Genomic DNA, 20613 nt, shown 5'->3' with positions numbered 1-20613 from the left:
GCTAGTAACCAGGCAGAGATATCAATCCACAGTATTTCCTCCCAACATGAAATGAGATCCCTACTTTTGAAGAAGTATCAGAGAAACCAACAAGTTGGTGATTGTACTTTTTGTTTTATAAAATGCTTCTGTCGTTTCTAAGCGCTAAAGTAGGAGCTGATAACGCATATTCGCTCACGAGACATGCTCATAAAATGAGCACCCTTCCGTTAGTTAATAAGAATAAGTTGTTTAGCTTAGGTGCCATCTAGTGAATCTGCTAAAATGAGATACACTATGTTTGCTCTTATACGTAATAAACATCTGAAGAAAACATTTTTTTTTGAACTACAGTAAAAGTTGTTGATGAAGGAAACTGACTGTGATTGTGACCTCATTCAGGAGGAACGTCAGCCCTCACAGGACTCCAGGCTGGTCTCCAGGATACACCTTTTATCATAAAACAACAGGCCACTAGAGACACTGACTTGCACTGGGCGAGGCGACCGTAAGGATGGGTTCCTGCCTTCCGAAAAAAGCGACACCGGAAGTGAAGGAGGCAGACAAGCCGCGAGAGGCACAAAGCAGTCCCGTAAAGAGGCCTCTCGCTGAGATTATGTGTAGCGGAGAAGACCTGGGAGACAAAGTACTTCTGGTGAGACTACATGTTATGTCTACACAGGCCTTTCAAAGCTAGATGGAGTCAGATAATGTGAGACAACTCAAGGGATGCGGCGTCCTGTACAGTCCAAGGTCCCATAGCGTCCCTTAAAGGAGGGGCGTCCTAACTTGTTTTGTTTAGCTGTGTATCTTGTGATATCGGAGATGGCTCATTTTCTGTAGATCCCAGAAACCGACACTTACGCTGACTAGAGGGGACAGCCAATATGTTTACAACTTTTCCATTACTATTTCAAGACCCTGTCTGCATTTGTTGTGATGTGCCTGAGCAGCCTGATTTGAAGGAGGTGGAAGTGGTGGAAGGCAAGACAACGTCTAACCACGGTAAATGATGCAAAGGACTCCTGAAATTTCATTTAGGATATCAAACTGGTGGAAATGAAAGGTGGGGAGTGTGTACCTACTCATTTAGATCTAGTGTAGCAATTCAGTCATATTTAGTATTCTCTGCAAGTAGGTTTTAAGAGCCTCCTCTTTTGATGGGGTGGGTTACCTTAATGTGCATGAAATTGGAGTCATCGCTGTTGTAGAGTTAAAACGTGTAGAATGTATTTGTAATTCTGCCATTTAGGCATTATGCCCTCAAAGAAAAAAGGGGTGCCATGATCCACTCATGCCCCCATTAACCTATTCTAGCAGGCCCAGAGTAGGAACTAACAGCAACAAAGGCAAATTCTGTCAAACAAGCCCTCATATTGCATGTAGCAAGCAAGTCTGACAACCGCAAGGAGGGTTGGGGGGTTCTGCTCCTAAGAAAATAGTGAAAACAATGCAAATATGGTGCATTTTACAACGGTTTTCATTATAGAACTTTATGCAATCATTTAATGGCTGGATGGAGACCAGGGACAGTGTTTCATGGTTCAAAGGATGACTACTTGAAAGGTAAGGAGTGGGTGGATGAATTAATGCAAGAATGGATGACTATGAATAATGACTTTTAGATAAACGGAGCAAATGGTGATCAAGAATTGGTGCTCTGGTTTTCATTTTAGCTTCTGCATTAAAACACCACCCTCCCCAAACATTACCACCATCAATCCTTGCAAAACATCATAGCCTTTATATTTTTCACATAGTGCCCTGATTTAGCTCCACAAAAAATTAAACACAAAACATTAAGCTTTCATCTAAAATTGAAAGAGATAATCGTGTAGTGGCCAAATTTCGCAACCCGTAACCAGGAAACAATGCCTCAATCCAGGCATCCACTTAACAACATTGTGTGATCCGAGGCAATTGCTGTTTTCACAGCGCCCCTTTTCCTTCATCAGCACCGCACAAAAGCAAAAAACTATAATATCACTCCAGCTAATACCCTAGTGTTGGAGGCTGGCCTGGCTTATAGTGGGTACCTGATGATACTTACACCTTGTGCCAGGCCCAGTTATCCCTTATTAGTAGATTAGTAGTGTTCTAGCAGCTTAGGCTGATAGAGGTAGCTATAGCAGAGCAGCTTAGGCTGAACTTGGAGACATGCAAAGCTCCTACTATACCACTTATATCATATAGCACTATATCATAAGAAATCTCAATACTCAGAGTTACTAAAAATAAAGGTACTTTCTTTTAGTGACCATATGCCAAAAGTATCTGAGAGGATATACTCCCTTAGGAGTTAGGTAATATACACAAAATATACACACAAACCAAAATCAGGTAAGTAAACAGTTAGAAAAGTAGTGCAAACATAGTAGAACACAATAGAATGCAATAGGAGACAATAGGCCTAGGGGCAACACAAACCATATATTCCAAAGTGGAATGCAAACCACAAATGGACCCCAGGCCTAGTGTAGTGTGTAGAGGGTTGCTGGAAGTGTAAGAAAACGCTAAGGGTGTCCAAGGTACCTCACTCCAAGACCCTGAAAAGTAGGAGTAAAGTTACCCTACTACCCCAGAAAGACAGTAAAGTCGAGATAGGGGATTCTGCAAAGAAACCAACTGACTGCAAAGCACTGAAGATGGATTCCTGGACCTGAGGACCTGCAAAGGAAGGGGACCAAGTCCAAGAGTCACGCAAGTGTCCAGGGGGGGGCAGGAGCCCACTAAATCCCAGATGAAGGTGCAAAAGGGCTGCCTCTGGGTGGAAGAAGCCAAAGATTCTGCAACAAAGGAGAACTTCTCCTTTGGTCAGAAGATGTCCCACGGCGTGCTGGAGGACGCAGAGTTGCTTCCACGCAGAAGGACCGCAAACAAGCCTTGCTAGCTGCAAGAGTCGCGGTTGAGGATTTTGGGTGCTGCCAGAGCCCAGGAAGGACCAGGAGGTAGCCCCTTGGAGGAGGAGACAGAGGGGGCAGTCAGCAACACAGAGAGCCAACGCAGAAGCAGGCAGCACCTGCAGAAGCACCTGAACAGCCATTCAGAAGATCTGAGCACCGCAGTCATCTCAGCACAACAAAAGGAGGTCCCATGAAGTCGGAGTCCAACTCAGTGAGTTGGGCAATGCAGGACGGAGTGCTGGGGACCTGGGCTGTGCTGTGCATGAAGGAAGTCTTGCAAAAGTGCACAGAAGCCCGAGCAGCTGCAGTTCGCTCAGTACGCAGGGTCCCAGCACACTTTCAATCAAATCGTAGCATCAGCAAAGGCAAAAAGTTAGGGTGTAACAGTGCCAAGGAGGCATTTTCTTACACAACCCCCCCCAAACGAACAAGGATGAGACTAACCTTTCCCAAGAGAGTCTTGATTTTCTAATTGGAAGAACCTGGAAAGGCCATCAGCATTGGCATGGACATTCCCAGGTCTGTGTTCCATTATAAAGTCCATTCCCTGTAGGGATATGGACCACCTCAACAGTTGAGGGTTTTTTCCTTTCATTTGCATTAGCCATCTGAGAAGTCCATAGTCAGTTTGATCTATGAAGTGAGTACCAAAAAGGTATGGTCTCAACTTCTTCAGGGCCCAAACCACAGCAAAGGCCTCCCTCTCAATGGCACTCCAACGCTGCTCCCTGGGGAGTAACCTCCTGCTATAAAAGCAACAGGCTGGTCAAGGCCATGATCATTTGTTTGGGACAGGACTGCTCCTATCCCATGTTCAGAGCATCTGTCTGCACAATGAATTGCTTAGAGTAATCTGAAGCTTTCAAAACTGGTGCTTTGCATATTGCTTGCTTTAGGGTGCCAAAGGTCCAGTTAACTTTCTTGGGCATTTTCTTGGAGGTCAGTTCTGTGAGGGGTGTCACTATTGATCCATATCCCTTCACAAACCTCCTATAGTACCCTTTCAAGCCAAGGAATGCCCTGACTTGAGCCTGGGTTTTTGGAGCTACCCAGTACAGAATAGTCTGGATATTGGGTTGGAGTGGCTGAACTTGGCCTCCACCTACAATGTGTCCCAAGTAAACCACACTACCCTGCCCTATCTGACATTTAGATGCCTTGATAGAGAGGCCTGCTGCTAGCAGGGCCTGCAAAACCTTCTTCAGGTGGACCAGGTGATCCTGCCAGCTAGAGCTAAAGATAGCAATATTATCAAGAAAATCTGCACTAAAGGACTCCAAGCCAGCAAGGACTTGATTCACCAACCTTTGGAAGGTGGCAGGGGCATTCTTTAAGCCAAAGGGCATCACAGTAAACTGGTAATGCCCATCAGGTGTAGAGAATGCTGGTTTCTCTTTTGCTCCTGGTGCCATTCTTATTTGCCAATACCCTGCTGTCAAGTCAAAGGTACTCAAGTATTTGGAAGCACCCAATTTATCAATCAGCTCATCTGCCCTTGCAATGGGGTGAGCACCTGTCTTGGTGACATAATTAAGCCCTCTGCAGTCCACACAGAACCTCATCTCTCTCTTGCCATCTTTGGTGTGAGGTTTGGGGACTAAGACCACTGGGCTAGCCCAGGGACTGTCAGAGTGCTCAATCACTCCCAACTCCAGCATCTTGTGGACTTCCACTTTAATGCTTTCCTTAACTTGGTCAGACTGTCTCAATATTTTGTTTTTGACAGGCATGCTGTTTCCTGTGTCCACATCATGGGTACACAAGTGTGTCTGACCAGGGGTTAGGGAAAAGAGCTCAGCAAACTGCTGGAGGACTTGCCTGCAGTCAGATTGCTGTTGGCCAGAGAGGGTGTCTGAATAGATCACTCCATCTACTGTGCCATCCTTAGGGTCAGTGGAGAGGAGATCAGGGAGAGGTTCACTCTCTGCTTCCTGGTCCTCATCTGTAACCATTTACATGTTTACATATGCCCTGTCATGGAAGAGTTTTGGGCGGTTAACATGGATCACCCTCTTGGGGGTCCTGCTAGTGCCTAGGTCCACCAGGTAGGTGACCTGACTCTTTTTCTCTAGCACTGAGTAAGGACCATTCCATTTGTCCTGCAGTTCCCTGGGAGCCACAGGCTCCAGAACCCAGACATTCTGTTGTTGGCTGGACTCAAGGTTTTTACTTGTCTTTTCCATGTACTCTGCTATCCTTGAACGTAGGCCTAGTACATAGTTCACTATATCTTGTTTAGGCTCATGGAGAGGTCTCTCCCAGGCTTCTTTAACAAGGGCTAGTGGTCCCCTAACAGGATGGACAAACAGAAGTCCAAAGGGGGAAAACCCTACTCCCTTCTGAGGCACCTCTCTGTAGGCGAAAAGCAGGCATGGCAAGAGGACATCCCATGTCCTTTTGAGTTTTTCAGGGAGCCTGAAGTACTGGGTTTTTCAGAACTCAGTGGTGCCAGAACCCAGTGGTGCCAGGGAACACACCCTAAGACTTCGAGTCCTTCCTGTTTCAGACTACAGAAACACAGAGTCTTCTTGGTGAAGTCAAAGATCTTGTTTATTGGCTGCAGCCAGTAACAGGTATCCTAGAAGTACAACACAGTGTATATTCTCAGGAGACTGCTGCTCTTGCAAAGCTAACCTTCTCTTTTATACAAAATATTATGCTTTGGGCAAACATTCCTTATTTTACAGTTGACCATTCACATATTTTCACTACAAAGAAATAGCTTGGGTTATGATGACAAGCCCATATTTCAGTTTGTCCAGCCCTCAATCAATTACCCGGCAAGGCTCAGTACTTTCATCAGACATCAACGGACCCCCAATATAAACAGGCACCTCCTCCTTGTAAAGCAAGTCATAAAGAAAGAAACAGGGACAAGTGCGTGTAAGATTAGGCATGGTTTGTGTGTGATGAAAGGTTTATGATGTGTTGTGCCTTGATACTAATCTCATTCGGCCACTGGGAAAGAAACTGGTCGAACAGGTTTGGCTTCAGGCAGTGGAGTCAGCTTGCCCAGGTCACAGAGGAGTCAGCAAAGATGTACGTGTCCTTCAGACTCGTTTTCAGCATTAGACATTGGCCTATGTGAGGGCAATCACAAAATGGCTGTCGTTTAAATGGAACCCCAGAGTTTCAGGACGGAAACTCTGATATTCAGGTGATTTCGTCACCTGAATATGAATACAATGCTTGTGCATACTATTCTAATCATTCTCAGTCTGCTGATACCAAAATCGTTGTGATACGACGATGTTTATAACACGGGTCCAGAATTTTCAGTACCACAGACCCTCCTTTTGCCCTTATATAGGCAATAACCTATACTCACGCTAATCTGAGTCCAGGTCTATATTCATAAAGTCGTTGAGATGTTGCTGTAGCATCATCCTATTACTTAGCTCGTCCCTTGATACAGGTTTCCTTACACACGATGTAGCACAGAGGCCACATATTGTAGGAGCACACTGTACACACAGACAGGACAGGAAAAGAATGGCTAAGATCATCCCAATGACTACCAGAGTCTTCCATCCCCAGGCGGATATCAGCTCCCAGAACCACCCCATCAATGACCAATCTCCTTTATCCACGTGAATAGACTCGGAGATCTTATGCAGTTTGGAAATGGCCTGGTAGACTGTCGGAGAGACAGGCGAGATCTTTGCACAACCATTTTATCACCTGCTAGCCTGCTGAACTGAGGGAAGTGACCAGTGCCATAGACTCTTGCCAGAGGAGGGACCCTTCAAACCAGATGACATAGCTGTTGCGGAACACTGCATCCAGCATGGTGGGGGAGATCCCTAGTTGTAAGAAAGAGGCCTCTTTCTAGCATGGTTACCCCCAATTTCGGCCTGTTTGTCAGTGTGTTTGATTGTGTCTACTGGGGTCCTGTTAATCAGGATCCCAGTAGTTATGCTCTCTCCCTTAAATTATGGTTATATCATACTGGTAATCCAGTATTTCACCCACAATTGGCATACTGGTGCCCCCTTATAAGTCCCTAGTACATAGTACCTAGGTGCAGAGGGCATTGTGGTTCCAGGGGAACCCTATGGGCTGCAGCATGTCTTTTGCCACACATAGGGGGCCCATGCAAAGTCTTCTACAGGACTGCCATTGCAGCCTGTGTGAAAAGGTGCATGGACCCTTTCACTGCCATTTACACTGCACCAGGTCACCCTATAGCAGGCCCTCCAGCCCTGAGGGCAGGGTGCAGAGTACCTGTGTGTGAGGGAACCCCTGCACTAGCAGAGGTGCCCCCACAACCTCCATTACCCTTTTCCCAGACTTTGTGAGTGTGGGGAAGCCATTTTACGCGTGTACTGGACATAGGTTACTACCTATGTCCAGCTACATAATGGTAACTCTGTACATAGGCATGTTTGGTATCAAGCATGTTGGAATGATAATCCAAGGCTTTTGCAAGCATTGGTTGTATGATTCAATGCAATCTGGGGGCTCCTTAGAGGACCCACAACTTATTGCTATTTCAGCCTCCTGAGCTTTTCCAGACTTCCCCAGCTGCTGCCACCTCTCAGACAGGTTTCTGCCCTCCTGTTGCTTGAGCAGCTCAAGCCCAGGAAGACAGAAAAAAGGAATTCCTTTGGGAGAGGGATGTTACACCCTCTCTCTTTGGAAATAGGTGTTACAGGCTTGGGAGGGGTAGCCTCACCAAGCCACTAGAAATGCTTTGAAGGGCACATCTGGTGCCCTCCTTGCATAATCCAGTCTACTCTGGTTCAGAACCTCCAGTCTCTGCTCTAGCACAAAACTGGACAAAGGAAAGGGGAGTGACCATTCCCCTGTCCATCATCACCCCAGGGATGGTGCTCAGAGCTCCTCCGGAGGGTCCCTGGGTTTTGCCATCTTGGATTCCAAGTTGACAGGGAACTCTGGGAGCATCTGACTGGCCAGTGCCAGCAGGTGATGTCAGAGCCCTCCCCTGATAGGTGCTTACCTGTTTAGCTGACCAATCCCCCTGTCAGGGATATTTAGAGTCTCTCTCTCTTGGGTGGTTCTTGAGATTCGGATTACAAGACTCCAGCAGGAATCCTCTGCATCCTTTACTTCACCTTCTTACTGAAGAAACTGAATCTGGACCCTCCAGGAACTTTACAACTGCAACCAAGAAGCAAAGATAACTTCTGCAACTTTGTATCTTCAGCTCCTGCCAGCAACTGCAACTGTTTCCTGGTCGTGCATCCTCAGAGGACAGCCTGTTTTCAGCCTGCACCAGAAGAATGAAGGAATCTCCCTTGGAGTGAAGGAGTCACTCCCCTGCTTCAGCAGGCACCTCTTTATAACGACGACCGGTTGTGTGGGACCCCTCTCCTGATGAGCTGCATGGATCCTTCATCACGGCTGGTGGACTGAATGATCTCGACGGTCCTGACGTCCAACTGTCCAACTTTGCTCGAGGTAAGAGGTTGCCTTCCCACGCAAGACAGTACCCCCATGCACTGCGTATTTTGCAGTCGACAGGGCTTGTTGGCATCCTTCCACAAAGTTCTTCGTGCACTGTGTAGCTCTGTCCCCAGGCCTCCTTCCTGCGACACACAGCTTCCTGCATGGTTCTCCAGCGGCGGGAGACCCTTTTTTTTGTAGGGCTGCATGGGCCTCCTTTTGCACTTTCTTTGCCCCATGCTATGGGACTCCTGTGCGCACTGCCTGGTCTTCTGAGGACTCTCTGAGTTCCTGGGAGCCCTTTATGACTCCCCCTCCCGGGTAGAGTCCACCAGGTCCCTCCTGGTCCCAGGCAGTGACGCGAGGTTTGCGTGTGCCAAGGCTTGTTGGCAGAATCCAGCGACGCAAACCAGACTGCAATCATCCATCCGGCGTGGGACATCATCTGCACCAACCAGGAACCCACATCCATACTTTTGGGTGCAGTACTGACTTGTTCTTCACTGGTGGCTCTTCTTTTGCACCTTCATCTGGGTAAGCTGGGGCTCCTGTTCTCCCTGGACTCTTCAGTGCTTCTAGGACTTGGTCCCCTTCTTCCACAGGTCTTCAGGTCCAGGAATCTACCGTTGGTGTCTTGCAGTCTCTTCTGGTTCTTGCAATAATCTTCTTTCTCGTGTTCTTGTGTATTCTAGGAAAGTTACTGTGATTTACTCCTGCATTCCTGGGCTCTGTGGTAGGTTCTGTTACGTACCTGTGGCGTTTTCTAATGCTCCCAGCGCCCCTCTACACACTACACTTGCCTAGGTGAGAAACCAAATTTCGCATTCCACTTTCAAAGTATATGGTTTGTGTTCCCCCTAGTCCCTTTTCTAACTATAGTGATTTTCACTATTTACACTATTTTCTAACTGTTTTTACAGCTATTTCTGCATACTAGTGTATTTATTTTGTGTATTACTTACCTCTTAAGGGAGTATAGTCTCTATGGTATTTTTGGTATTTGTGTCACAAAAATAAAATACCTTTATTTTTGTAACACTGAGTATTTTCTTTTATGTGTGTGAGTACTGTGTGACTACAGTGGTATTGCATGAGCTGTGCATTTCTCCTAGTTAGGCCTTGGCTGCTCATCCACACTACCCCTAGAGAGCCTGGCTTGTAGACACTGTCTACATTTCACTAATAAGGGATTACTGGACCTGGTATAAGTTGTAAGTACACTACAAACCAGGCCAGCCTCCTACACTAGTGGAACTTCCCCTACACGCAGGATTTTCTAAGAAGATAGGAACACTATTTCTGATGGATACAACTACCTGTGGATTCCTCACCTAATGAACACTCCCATGGCGCCAGCATTCGACGGAAATCTTCTTACTAGTCTCTGCACGTCGACGAGGACGTCACTCTAGCCCACGCGACGCCGTCTGACGTCATGCAGGCAATAAGAGGTCCTCGCCGACGTGCCGATGACAGTTCCCTTTTTTCCGTGCATTCGAAACGGTTATCTTCGAGGGAGCTACTGTTACCTTCGTGGTTACAGTGTATTGTCTGCTGCGTAGTCTTCTCTGCGGTAATAATGTCTCAGAGGAAGTCGGGTTTCAAGCCCTGTCGAGAGTGTGGGGGCAAGATGTCAGTTACAGATCCTCACTCCGACTGTCTATGGTGTTTGAGCTCCGACCACGACGTCTCGACTTGCGATTCATGTCAACACATGAATCCGAAGGCCCTCAAAGAGCGTGAGGCCAAGTTATTCATGGCAAAGTCAAAGAAGAAGGAGAAACATCATAAGAAGTCTTCTTCGCCAAGGTCTCACCGGTGTCATCGAGACTCCCGGCGCCGTAGAGACTCACGACGTCATTCCAGCAAGGAGTCTCGTTCGAGGTCACCTTCGGCTCGGCGTCGGAGGACTTGGGAGGTCAGCCCCACGGTCACGCCGCATCCATAGACGCCGTTGCCCTCTCCGGCGTCACCGACTTCGCCTGGTCAGGCGTCGGTGATTGAGGTGGTGCAGCCTCTTGTGTTTTCTCCGGCGTCGCAGACGTCGAGGCCGGCGTCGGGGTCGCCCTCGATCCAGGCACTCCAGTATCCGGCATTTTCCCACTCCTGGAGCCGATAGTACCGCGTTTCTTAATGCGATGTATACCATCTTTCAGCAGATGGCTCCAGGAGCTGCTCCGGCTGGTCCTTCGGGGCCCTTGGCCTTTTCGTTGGGTGATCCTGCGCCTCTTCGGCCGGCACCCTTTATGCCCTTTCTCCCTTTTGGGAATGTGGGCTCGGCGCCGGTGCCGGCGTCGGTGGCCGCTCCGGTGGCTTCGGATGTTTCGGCCCCGGAGGTTGCCCTTCCGTCGAAGTCAGGATTTTGCCCTGTGACTCCGGTTGGTCCGTCGGCTCCAAGACCTCGTCCTCCGGCTCCTGCCTCGGCGCCGAAGCTGCCTGTGGCGCCGGACGCGGCGTCGGATGCTTCTGGAGATCGGCGCCGTTCTTCGACGTCGGCGGAGGCCATGTCGACTCCGCGTATCGAGGAGAGACTTCATTCGAGGAGGCGTGCTCTCCGTCTTTTAGAAGAGCAGGAGTACCAGCGAGTCTTAGAGGAGGGAGAGACTGAGGACTCTGGAGACGGACTACATGGTCTGGATACAGCCAGTGGGCTGGACACTTCCCCTGAGTGGGACCTTTCATCTCCAGGGGAATATACGGAGGAGGCTGCTTCCTTTCATGCTGTGGTGAGGAAGGCAGCAAGCTTTTTGGACCTGCCTTTGCCGGTGGCAGAGGTGAAGCAGAATTTGCTGACAGAGGTATTGCATCCGGCCTCTGCTGCAGCTGAGCCTCTCTTGCCATTTAATGAGGCTTTGCTGGATCCGGTGTTTGAGGTGTGGAAGAAGCCGGTGTCTTCCTCGGCCGTTCATAGGGCTGTGGCCAGGAGGTATCGAGCTGCACCATCTGACCCTGGCTTTTTCTCTAGACACCCTACGCCGGAGAGCTTGGTGGTGCAAGCCTCCTGTTCCTCAAAGTCAGCGCCTGGTTCCTTCCCGACGGTGCCTGGAGACAGAGACTCCAAGAAACTGGATGCGCAGTCCAAGAAAATATTTTCGTCATGCAGTTTGGCGTTGAAGGCCACCAACGCAACGTGCATTCTGGGGAGGTACATCCATGCTCTGATGGATGATATTTCGTCTTCATTTACGGAGCTCCCCCAGGGTCTCTTGGATGTGGTCTCGGACGCCCAGGCTGCCGCGACCCAGATTATCCAGTCTGGGCTGGACACGACCGACTCGGTGGCCAGGGCGATGGGCACGGCTGTGGTGGCAAGGAGACAGGCCTGGCTCCGAAACTCAGGGTTTTCTGCGGATGTGCAGTCGACCCTGCTGGACCTCCCGTTTGATGGGGACAGACTGTTTGGAGCCAAGGCAGATTCGGCCTTGGAACGATTTAAGGAGAGCAGAGCCACAGCCAAATCGTTAGGACTGCAAGCTCCTTCTTCCTCTGCCTCTTCTAGATTTTTCAGGAGGTTTCGGGGATTTGGGCGTGGCTCTTCTTCCTCTTCCTTTCGGGGGAGGTTCCAGCAACCCGCCTCTTCCCTCCCCTATAGGTCATTTAGAGGGAGGGGGAGGGGTGGGGCCCGTACCAGAGGAGCCTCTCAACAGCACTCTGCCTCTTCCTCGTCCTCTGGAGGGGTGTAGCAGGGGAAGCAGCCTTAGGCTTCCACCGTTTCCCACTCACTCCTCTCCTGTAGGGGGAAGATTACAGCATTTTCTCCACAAGTGGAAGTCTATCACAACGGACACTTGGGTTCTCGGCATTGTGGGGAAAGGCTACGCCCTTCCCTTTCGGGAGTTCCCGCCCCTCATCCCGCCCCGCCCATCTTATTGTTCAGAAGAACACCTCCTGTTGCTAGAACAGGAGGTTCAAGTCCTCCTTTCAAAGGGCGCGGTAGAGTTGGTCCCAGAGCAGGAAAAGGGTCGAGGTTGTTACTCAAGATACTTCCTGATTCCCAAAAAGGATGGTCAGTTGAGACCAATCCTGGATCTGAGGATCTTGAATTGGTTCCTCAAACAGGAAAAGTTCAAGATGCTGACCCTAGCACAGGTACTTTTGGCGTTGAACAAGGAAGATTGGATGGTGTCTGTCGACTTGCAGGATGCTTACTTTCATATCCCGATACTCAAGTCGCACAGGAAGTATCTCCGGTTTGTGGTAGGGTCGCAGCACTATCAGTTTGCGGTCCTCCCGTTTGGTCTTACTTCAGCACCTCGAGTCTTCACAAAGGTGATGTCAGTGGTTGCGGCGGAGCTCAGAAGGAAGGGGATAGCAGTATTCCCTTACTTGGACGACTGGTTGATCAAAGCCAAGTCCCCGGAGCTTGTGTCGCATCATCTGCAGTCAACAACCCAGTTGTTTTTCGACCTGGGCTTTTCGGTGAACGTGCCCAAATCTCACCTGGAGCCCTCTCAGCGCCTCCTGTTCATAGGGGCAGTACTGGATACAACATTGAGTCGAGCCTTTCCTCCGCCTCAGCGGATTCAAGATATTCAGGAATTGGTTCCAATGTTTCGAAATGGAGCAGTAGTTCCAGTCCTCAAGGTCCTTCGTCTGCTCGGTCTGTTCGCCTCCTGCATTCTGTTGGTCACGCATGCTCGCTGGCACATGAGGGCTCTTCAGTGGTGCCTCCGAAGGCAGTGGTCTCAACACAAGGGAGATTTAGAAGGTACTGTCAAGATCTCCAGAGATGCTGCTGTGGAATTGAAGTGGTGGATTGCGGGCAACAATCTTTCACAGGGGAAGCCGTTCGCGCAGTCGCCACCAGTGGCCACGGTCATAACGGATGCTTCCACCCTAGGATGGGGAGCTCATCTGGGGGATCTGGAGATCAAAGGGCTTTGGTCTCCAGAGGAACAGGTGTTTCATATCAATCTGTTGGAGTTACGGGCTGTACGTCTGGCTCTCAAGGCCTTCCTCCCATCCCTTCGTGGTCAGTCGGTACAGGTCTTGACGGACAATACTACCACCATGTGGTACATAAACAAACAGGGAGGGGTAGGGTCGTACCTTCTCTGCAGAGAAGCTCTTCGGCTATGGTCCTGGGCAAAGGACCATCAGATTTGCTTGGTGGCAAATCATCTGGCCGGGGTCTTGAATGTACGTGCGGACAGTCTCAGTCGCCAATTCTCGGCAGACCACGAGTGGCGTCTCCATCCAGATCAAGTCTGTTTAATCTTCCAGATGTGGGGGTTTCCTCGGATAGATCTGTTTGCCACTCGGGAGAACGCGCATTGCCCGTTATTCTGCAGCCTCCAGTATCCGATGCAGGGAGCGTTGGGGGACGCGTTTCAGATAACCTGGTGCGACCAGTTGCTTTACGCGTTTCCCCCCATACCCTTGATTCCTCGAGTGTTGAGGAAAATTCGCCAAGACCGGGCCCAAGTCATCTTAATAGCTCCGGATTGGCCAAGGAGGGTATGGTACTCCGACCTTCTCCAACTCTCACTGTGCCCTGCTCCGTCTCCCTCTCAGGGCAGACCTCCTCTCGCAGTCGCAGGGGCAGGTTTTACACCCCAACCTCCAGAGTCAACACCTACATGCTTGGAGATTGAACGGGGCAACCTGAGTTCCTTCTCTCTCCCGCCTGATGTAGTGGATGTTATCTTAGCGGCCAGGCGACACTCCACTAAATCTATCTACGCTAATAGGTGGTCTAAATTTGTTATGTGGTGTGGAGAGAGACAGATTGATCCCTTACATGCTCATCTGTCACATGTTTTGTCTTTTGCACTGTCTCTAGCGCAGAAAGGTTGTGCAGTGGCTACCATTAAGGGTTATTTGTCGGCCTTGTCAGCCTTCATTTGTCTTCCAGACCAACCATCGTTATTTAAATCCCCTATTGTTCTCAGATTCTTGAAAGGTCTTCTGAATCAATATCCTCCAAAACCATTCGTTATGCCTCAATGGGATTTGTCCTTGGTCCTGACTTTCCTTATGGGGTCCCCTTTTGAGCCTATGCATTCTTGCCCCTTAAGGTATTTGGTTATTAAAACAGTATTCCTGGTAGCTATAACATCTGCAAGGAGAGTGAGTGAGTTGCAGGCCTTATCGGTTAAACCCCCTTATATAACGTTTTATGGGGATAAGGTGGTGTTGAGGACCAAGGCTGCTTTCCTTCCGAAGGTTGTTTCACCCTTCCATTTGGCTCAGACAATCACTTTGTCCACGTTTTATCCTCCGCCTCATCCTTCAAAGGAGGAAGAAAGACTACATCGCCTGGACCCAAAAAGGGTGTTGAGCTTCTATATCGACAGAATGAAGGATATCAGGCTGGAGGATCAGCTGTTTGTCGGATACGTGGGCAAGAGGAGAGGAAAGGCAGTCCACAAGAGAACACTCTCCAGGTGGGTTGTTCTTTGCATTAAAATCTGTTACTCTTTGGCAAAGAAGGATCCGCCTGAGGGCATTAGAGCTCACTCCACCAGAGCTAAGTCGGCCTCTTCGGCCTTGGCCAGGGGTGTTCCTGTGGTCGACATCTGCAAGGCCGCAACTTGGTCGTCCCTTCACACTTTTGTGAAACATTACTGTTTGGACTCTGAGGTCAGAAGGGACGGTCATTTTGCACGGTCAGTGCTGCAGGATTTCTTGGTTTGACCATTTAGGCACCCACCGCCGGGGGTGGTACTGCTTTGGGACTCTATTCATTAGGTGAGGAATCCACAGGTAGTTGTATCCATCAGAAGAACGAGTTACTTACCTTCGGTAACGACTTTTCTGGTGGATACATTAGCTACCTGTGGATTCCTCACGGTCCCACCCGCCTCCCCGTTGCCTTTTTGGTCTCTCCAAGCAATCCTTGAGTGGGCTCCTTTTGGTCTTCAAAGTTGCAATACATTTTGCATATATAATATTTGTATATATGTGTATATTTATATATAAATCTATATATATTGTGTATATACATGATTCGTATGTATAAATATATTTATTTGTTTAAAAAAAAAAAAAAAAAAGAAGGCTATATTAAATCTACAGCTATTTTATTGCAATGTTGTGTGATTTACAATATTAAGAGATGTTGCTTTGCTCTTTCATTACATTGGGTTATTATTATTCTCATGCACGTAAAAAATGTTGGTACTGTCATCGGCACGTCGGCGAGGACCTCTTATTGCCTGTATGACGTCAGGCGGCGTCGCGTGGGCTAGAGTGACGTCCTCGTCGACGTGCAGAGACTAGTAAGAAGATTTCCGTCGAATGCTGGCGCCATGGGAGTGTTCATTAGGTGAGGAATCCACAGGTAGCTAATGTATCCACCAGAAAAGTCGTTACCGAAGGGAAGTAACTCGTTCGTTAGGGAGAAACCAGTCAAGTCACGACTGAAGCTGTGGCCCTAAGGAGGGAGGAACATTGGGGCTTGTGTAAACGACCAGTAGCTCAGTTATGGGATATCTTGTTGGAACAGATCTGCGCGGAAGAACAAGACACTTTCTAGCCCCCTAAAATGACTTGGATACTCCCTATAACACCACATATCCCCTTGTGCCTATTACCCCTCCCCTGGCTGTGAATGTAAAATTTCCTCTGGCTGCAGTTATTAGCAATACAGCATTGGTTGAGACTCTCTTCTACACTATGGTTTACTCATATTGATGTATATGGACTAGATTGACATCTGAACTGTTTAAACGAGATAGAGTGGAAGTGGGGTGGGTGGGAATAATTCCTCTTTCCTTGTTTTTTTCTCTCCTTTTTCCGACATAGACCAACAATACACGCTTATATATAATGCATAGATTCTTGTTACTACAGACGTTTGATTATTACGTTGTTATCGTATATTTTTTCTGGTGACCTGCATATTTTACAATTAATGTATGAAAGTGTTTTCATACATTTAATAATCATTCACTATCACAGTACTAATATGCTCCTTGAAATACTGTTAATCGGTCAAATATGTCTTCAAAATTAAAAAATGTGTTAAAAAAAAAACCAACGCAAAGCTTCCATTTCATGCATACCTCAAAATTCACTGTATCCAAAAACAAAAAGAAGAACCAGTGAGACAACATTAGGGATTCAAACCTTTATTTGCGTCCGGTAAGCTCAAGGCTGCTGTACGTAGTAGCAGTAGTAGTGTTTTGTTGATCAGGTATCCTCACTAGAATCTTCCACTCATGGTGCCTACGAGAGCATAAGCCCCACTTTGCTGCTGATCCCCCAGGATGGGGTTGGCTGACCATGCCTGAGGGGGAGGACAGCATGACGATGGAGGGCAGGGCCGCTCCCTGACCAGTGCATAAAAGCAGACATCCATGTCCCTGCATCCACAAGTCAGTTGGGATGGGTTCCATTTACCAAGTCCGAAGAACCCCATTCTTGGGTACCTAGCCAGGTCTAAGATTTCTTTATTGTATGCAGTCTCAACACTAATAGTGCCCCCAGAAAGCTAGCAGCCTCCAGCCAAATGAGTGCCACCCTTTGGTTCCAAAACAAAGCTGTCCTTCAGTGTCGGGGTCTAGGTTTCCCATATGCTTGGGATAGTGAAGACCCCATAACCTCCACAACATATGCACAAAATACAAAATATTAAAAAACACCGCATGGCGCCGAATCAGTAGAGGCGGGAGGTTTCACAAGAACAAATAGCCATCCCAGTCCATTACCATCATTTGGGCAAACTTCGACGAGTTCTTGGCCTTGCTTCGGACTCTCTATGCAGTGATTTGGCCTCCGCATTTCCCTCAAAGTATTCCAAGTAACAGCGGGGAGGTGCAGGTTCAAATAAGATATGGTCCGAGGGAGAGGGGGGTCCTCGGTAAGGGAGTCCAAAAAAATCCATCACAACTCCAAGCAGAATAGAACCCAGGTATATGGTCATCCCTGTATCAGGCCTAGCAGTCAGCCAACACACAAGACCTTACACACACACAGGGGGTCATTACCAGTTTGGCGGTTTCGAGACCGCCATGTTGGCGGAGGCAGTCGTACCGCCAATGGCGTGGCTGTGAAGACCGCCATATTATGACCATGGCGGTATTTCCAACAGAATACAGCCAATACACCGCCAGCACCGACAGTCTGACTGCAGGGGACGGCAGTAGGCACCTTCAGACCAGTGGGGGAGCATATTAAGAGGCTGCACACTCCCAGGGTTTCCGCCGCGATCGCACTGCCACCAAAACCCTGGCGGAAACAAATTAACTAGAAGGAAACACTCACCTTTAGGAACACAGAGCTGGCTGGAACAGCCATGGAACCAGAACTCGAAGTCCTCCCACTGCTCCTGCTCGTACAACGACTCCAGATCCAGTGACAAAGACAACAACTGTAAGTACACACCCCAGCACACACTGGAGGGAAAAGTATTAGTACACACTTACACACACAGCCGGAACGCCTTGTGACGGGCACACATACCAGCACACCCATATGAACACACATGCACCTCGACGTACACACATGCACACACATACTACATGCATGTACACATGAACTACACACACCATGGCCAACACACATGTAACATACTTACACCAACCTGCACATACACAACAGCACCACTGTCAAACACACTCATACACACCAACTCACACAACCACATCACAACCACAACTACACAGACGCATTGCCAGCCACTCTCACTGCCCACATTCACATCCCATCACATCACAACACATAAGAACAATAACACAAGGTCAGTGCTACATACTGAGCACTGCCACACTCGGAACAGACATATACTTCCTTCACATGCCAGATCACTGTATGGGGATCAGAGTATTTGGCATTTTATATGGAATCCGTCACAAACTATAAATGGCTGTGCTGTTTATAAACAAGCAATGCCTAAACCAACGAAAACAGCAAAAATCATGGAGCTTGACTCGCAGAGCTATTCTGGCCACAAAAAGAGTTCCTTTATGTGTGCCAGGGAGGTCCCGGGGGGGATCGCCAAAGCTATGAGGTCTTCCCCCCGGGAGGTTTGTGGAAGGTGGTTCAGCCCACATACGCCGATTTGGGCGCTGTTTGGGCTTCTTTGAGCGTGTTGGGTGTTTTTTATATATAGGGAGACATTTTGTGGGGACCACCATTTTAGTTGGCAACACAGTGGCTGGTGGGCAGCAGTGTTTTTTCAGCGGCTTTTACCTGTTCGTGTTGGCATTTGCTCGGGCTCACATTCTGGGAAATACTTTTTCTGCTTCAATGTGTGTGAGCAGCAGACTCTATGGGTGGCGTTATCCAGGTAGCGTGTGAGCATTTATCCGATTTTACAAAAAAAAAAAAAAAAAAAGAAAGATTTGCGTGTGCGTACCGTAATCCTTACCTTTTGTACATACATGGATGAGCGGGTCGCCCAAGCGCTGCGCCTTCTTCGCGAGGCCGGACGCCTCGACTTGTTGGCGGCGGGTGCGGATGGTGGTGTTGGGGGTCGGCCCGCACTCCGAGCGGCAAGCCAGGTGGTGGCTGCCGTTGTGGCCTGCTCACCCCGTGCAGCCCCAAAAAGAAGGAGCGGCAGGTGAGAATTGGGTTGCGGGGGCGACGTGGGGGCAGGGTCTCTCAGGGGAGGAGTGTGAGAGCCGCGGCCTCATTTTCTTTGGTAGGCTGGACGAGCTCTGGGGCCAGCTGTGAGGCAGCAAGGGGAGGGGCGGGGGAGAGTCGAGTGGCAGTAGGACGAGTGCCGGGCCAGCTCGGCAAGCAGGGAGCAGGGAAGAAGCTTTTAAGTAGCGATACGGTTAGGAAAATTTATGTATAGTGAGGTGTTTAGTTTTGTGAGGCTGTAGGCCAAGGTATTTTGTTTGTGAGTGCACCTGTTTCCAATAAAGCGGCCTTTTACACACAAAATTGGAGTAGTGGTGCTGTTTCCCTCTTCCACAAGTAGCCACAAAAGCAGTTGTAAAGTCACTTACCTCTGCGTAATTGCCTTTCAGAACTACCTAAAGTTATGCAGTAGTGAACCTCACACAAGCATTGATGAGTGGGTGGATCACGGCATGGTTTGTCTGAGGATTTGTGAAAATCCACAAAATCATGAATTTGTAGGCATTGAGCCTGGCAAATGTCAGAGGTTTCGTCTAGCAAAGGGCTCGAGCAACTCCCCTTCTAAGGTTTGAAGGGTACTAGAACATCCCTGAAGTTCGTGGGGCTGCGGAGGGGAGTGAGGAGATGTATCTCCATTGGGTAAAATGTTTTTTTCCATGGACAAAAAAAATAACAGAAACAAGTTAAATTGCACAGCATTACGGGGTTGCTTTTTCTCATTGCAGAATTGTGCTGTGTGTAAACTTCTGCATTGTTAAAGAGAAACACAAAAACATGTCAGGTGGCACTCACAGTACACCTATAACCCCGAAGGGGCTCCGCTTTCGAGGCGCATCTGTGAGTTGCAAACAGTACTTCTGCACCCGTGTGTGGGAGTGTGCCTAGGAGTGCGCATTACCAGTTAGTTTATGTAAATCCGGCCATTGCTAGTGAGCGTGGCCAAAAGATGGGTAGATGTGATTGGAAATATGCGAAAAATATTATACCTTACATAGGGTGGACGCTGGTTTGCTGTGCTCTTCGTTTATAGCGAGACTAAATCCAATCGCAATACTCTAAAAGAGCAATAGCAAGGAATACTTTTGTGAAACGTGTAATAACCGAAGGGTAACTTGAATCGGCCACAACAAATTAAGAGGAGCTAAAATAATTTTACACTCCCAAGGTTTTCTGCTTTGCACATTTCGCTAGATAAAGTACGTGGACAGATAAGCAGGTTGAAAGGGGTAGGAGGGGGGCACAATGCGCCGAAAACGTGTATGTTTCATCCACACGAAATCCTTCACTGTCATGTCTGCTAAATATCTGGCTAGTAACCAGGCAGAGATATCAATCCACAGTATTTCCTCCCAACATGAAATGAGATCCCTACTTTTGAAGAAGTATCAGAGAAACCAACAAGTTGGTGATTGTACTTTTTGTTTTATAAAATGCTTCTGTCGTTTCTAAGCGCTAAAGTAGGAGCTGATAACGCATATTCGCCCACGAGACATGCTCATAAAATGAGCACCCTTCCGTTAGTTAATAAGAATAAGTTGTTTAGCTTAGGTGCCATCTAGTGAATCTGCTAAAATGAGATACACTATGTTTGCTCTTATACGTAATAAACATCTGAAGAAAACATTTTTTTTTGAACTACAGTAAAAGTTGTTGATGAAGGAAACTGACTGTGATTGTGACCTCATTCAGGAGGAACGTCAGCCCTCACAGGACTCCAGGCTGGTCTCCAGGATACACCTTTTATCATAAAACAACAGGCCACTAGAGACACTGACTTGCACTGGGCGAGGCGACCGTA

Source organism: Pleurodeles waltl, chromosome 6, assembly GCF_031143425.1.
Source record: "Pleurodeles waltl isolate 20211129_DDA chromosome 6, aPleWal1.hap1.20221129, whole genome shotgun sequence".
NCBI classification, from domain to species: domain Eukaryota; kingdom Metazoa; phylum Chordata; class Amphibia; order Caudata; family Salamandridae; genus Pleurodeles; species Pleurodeles waltl.
The sequence above is the reverse complement of the archived record's forward strand: the minus strand, read 5'-3'. Positions refer to the sequence as shown.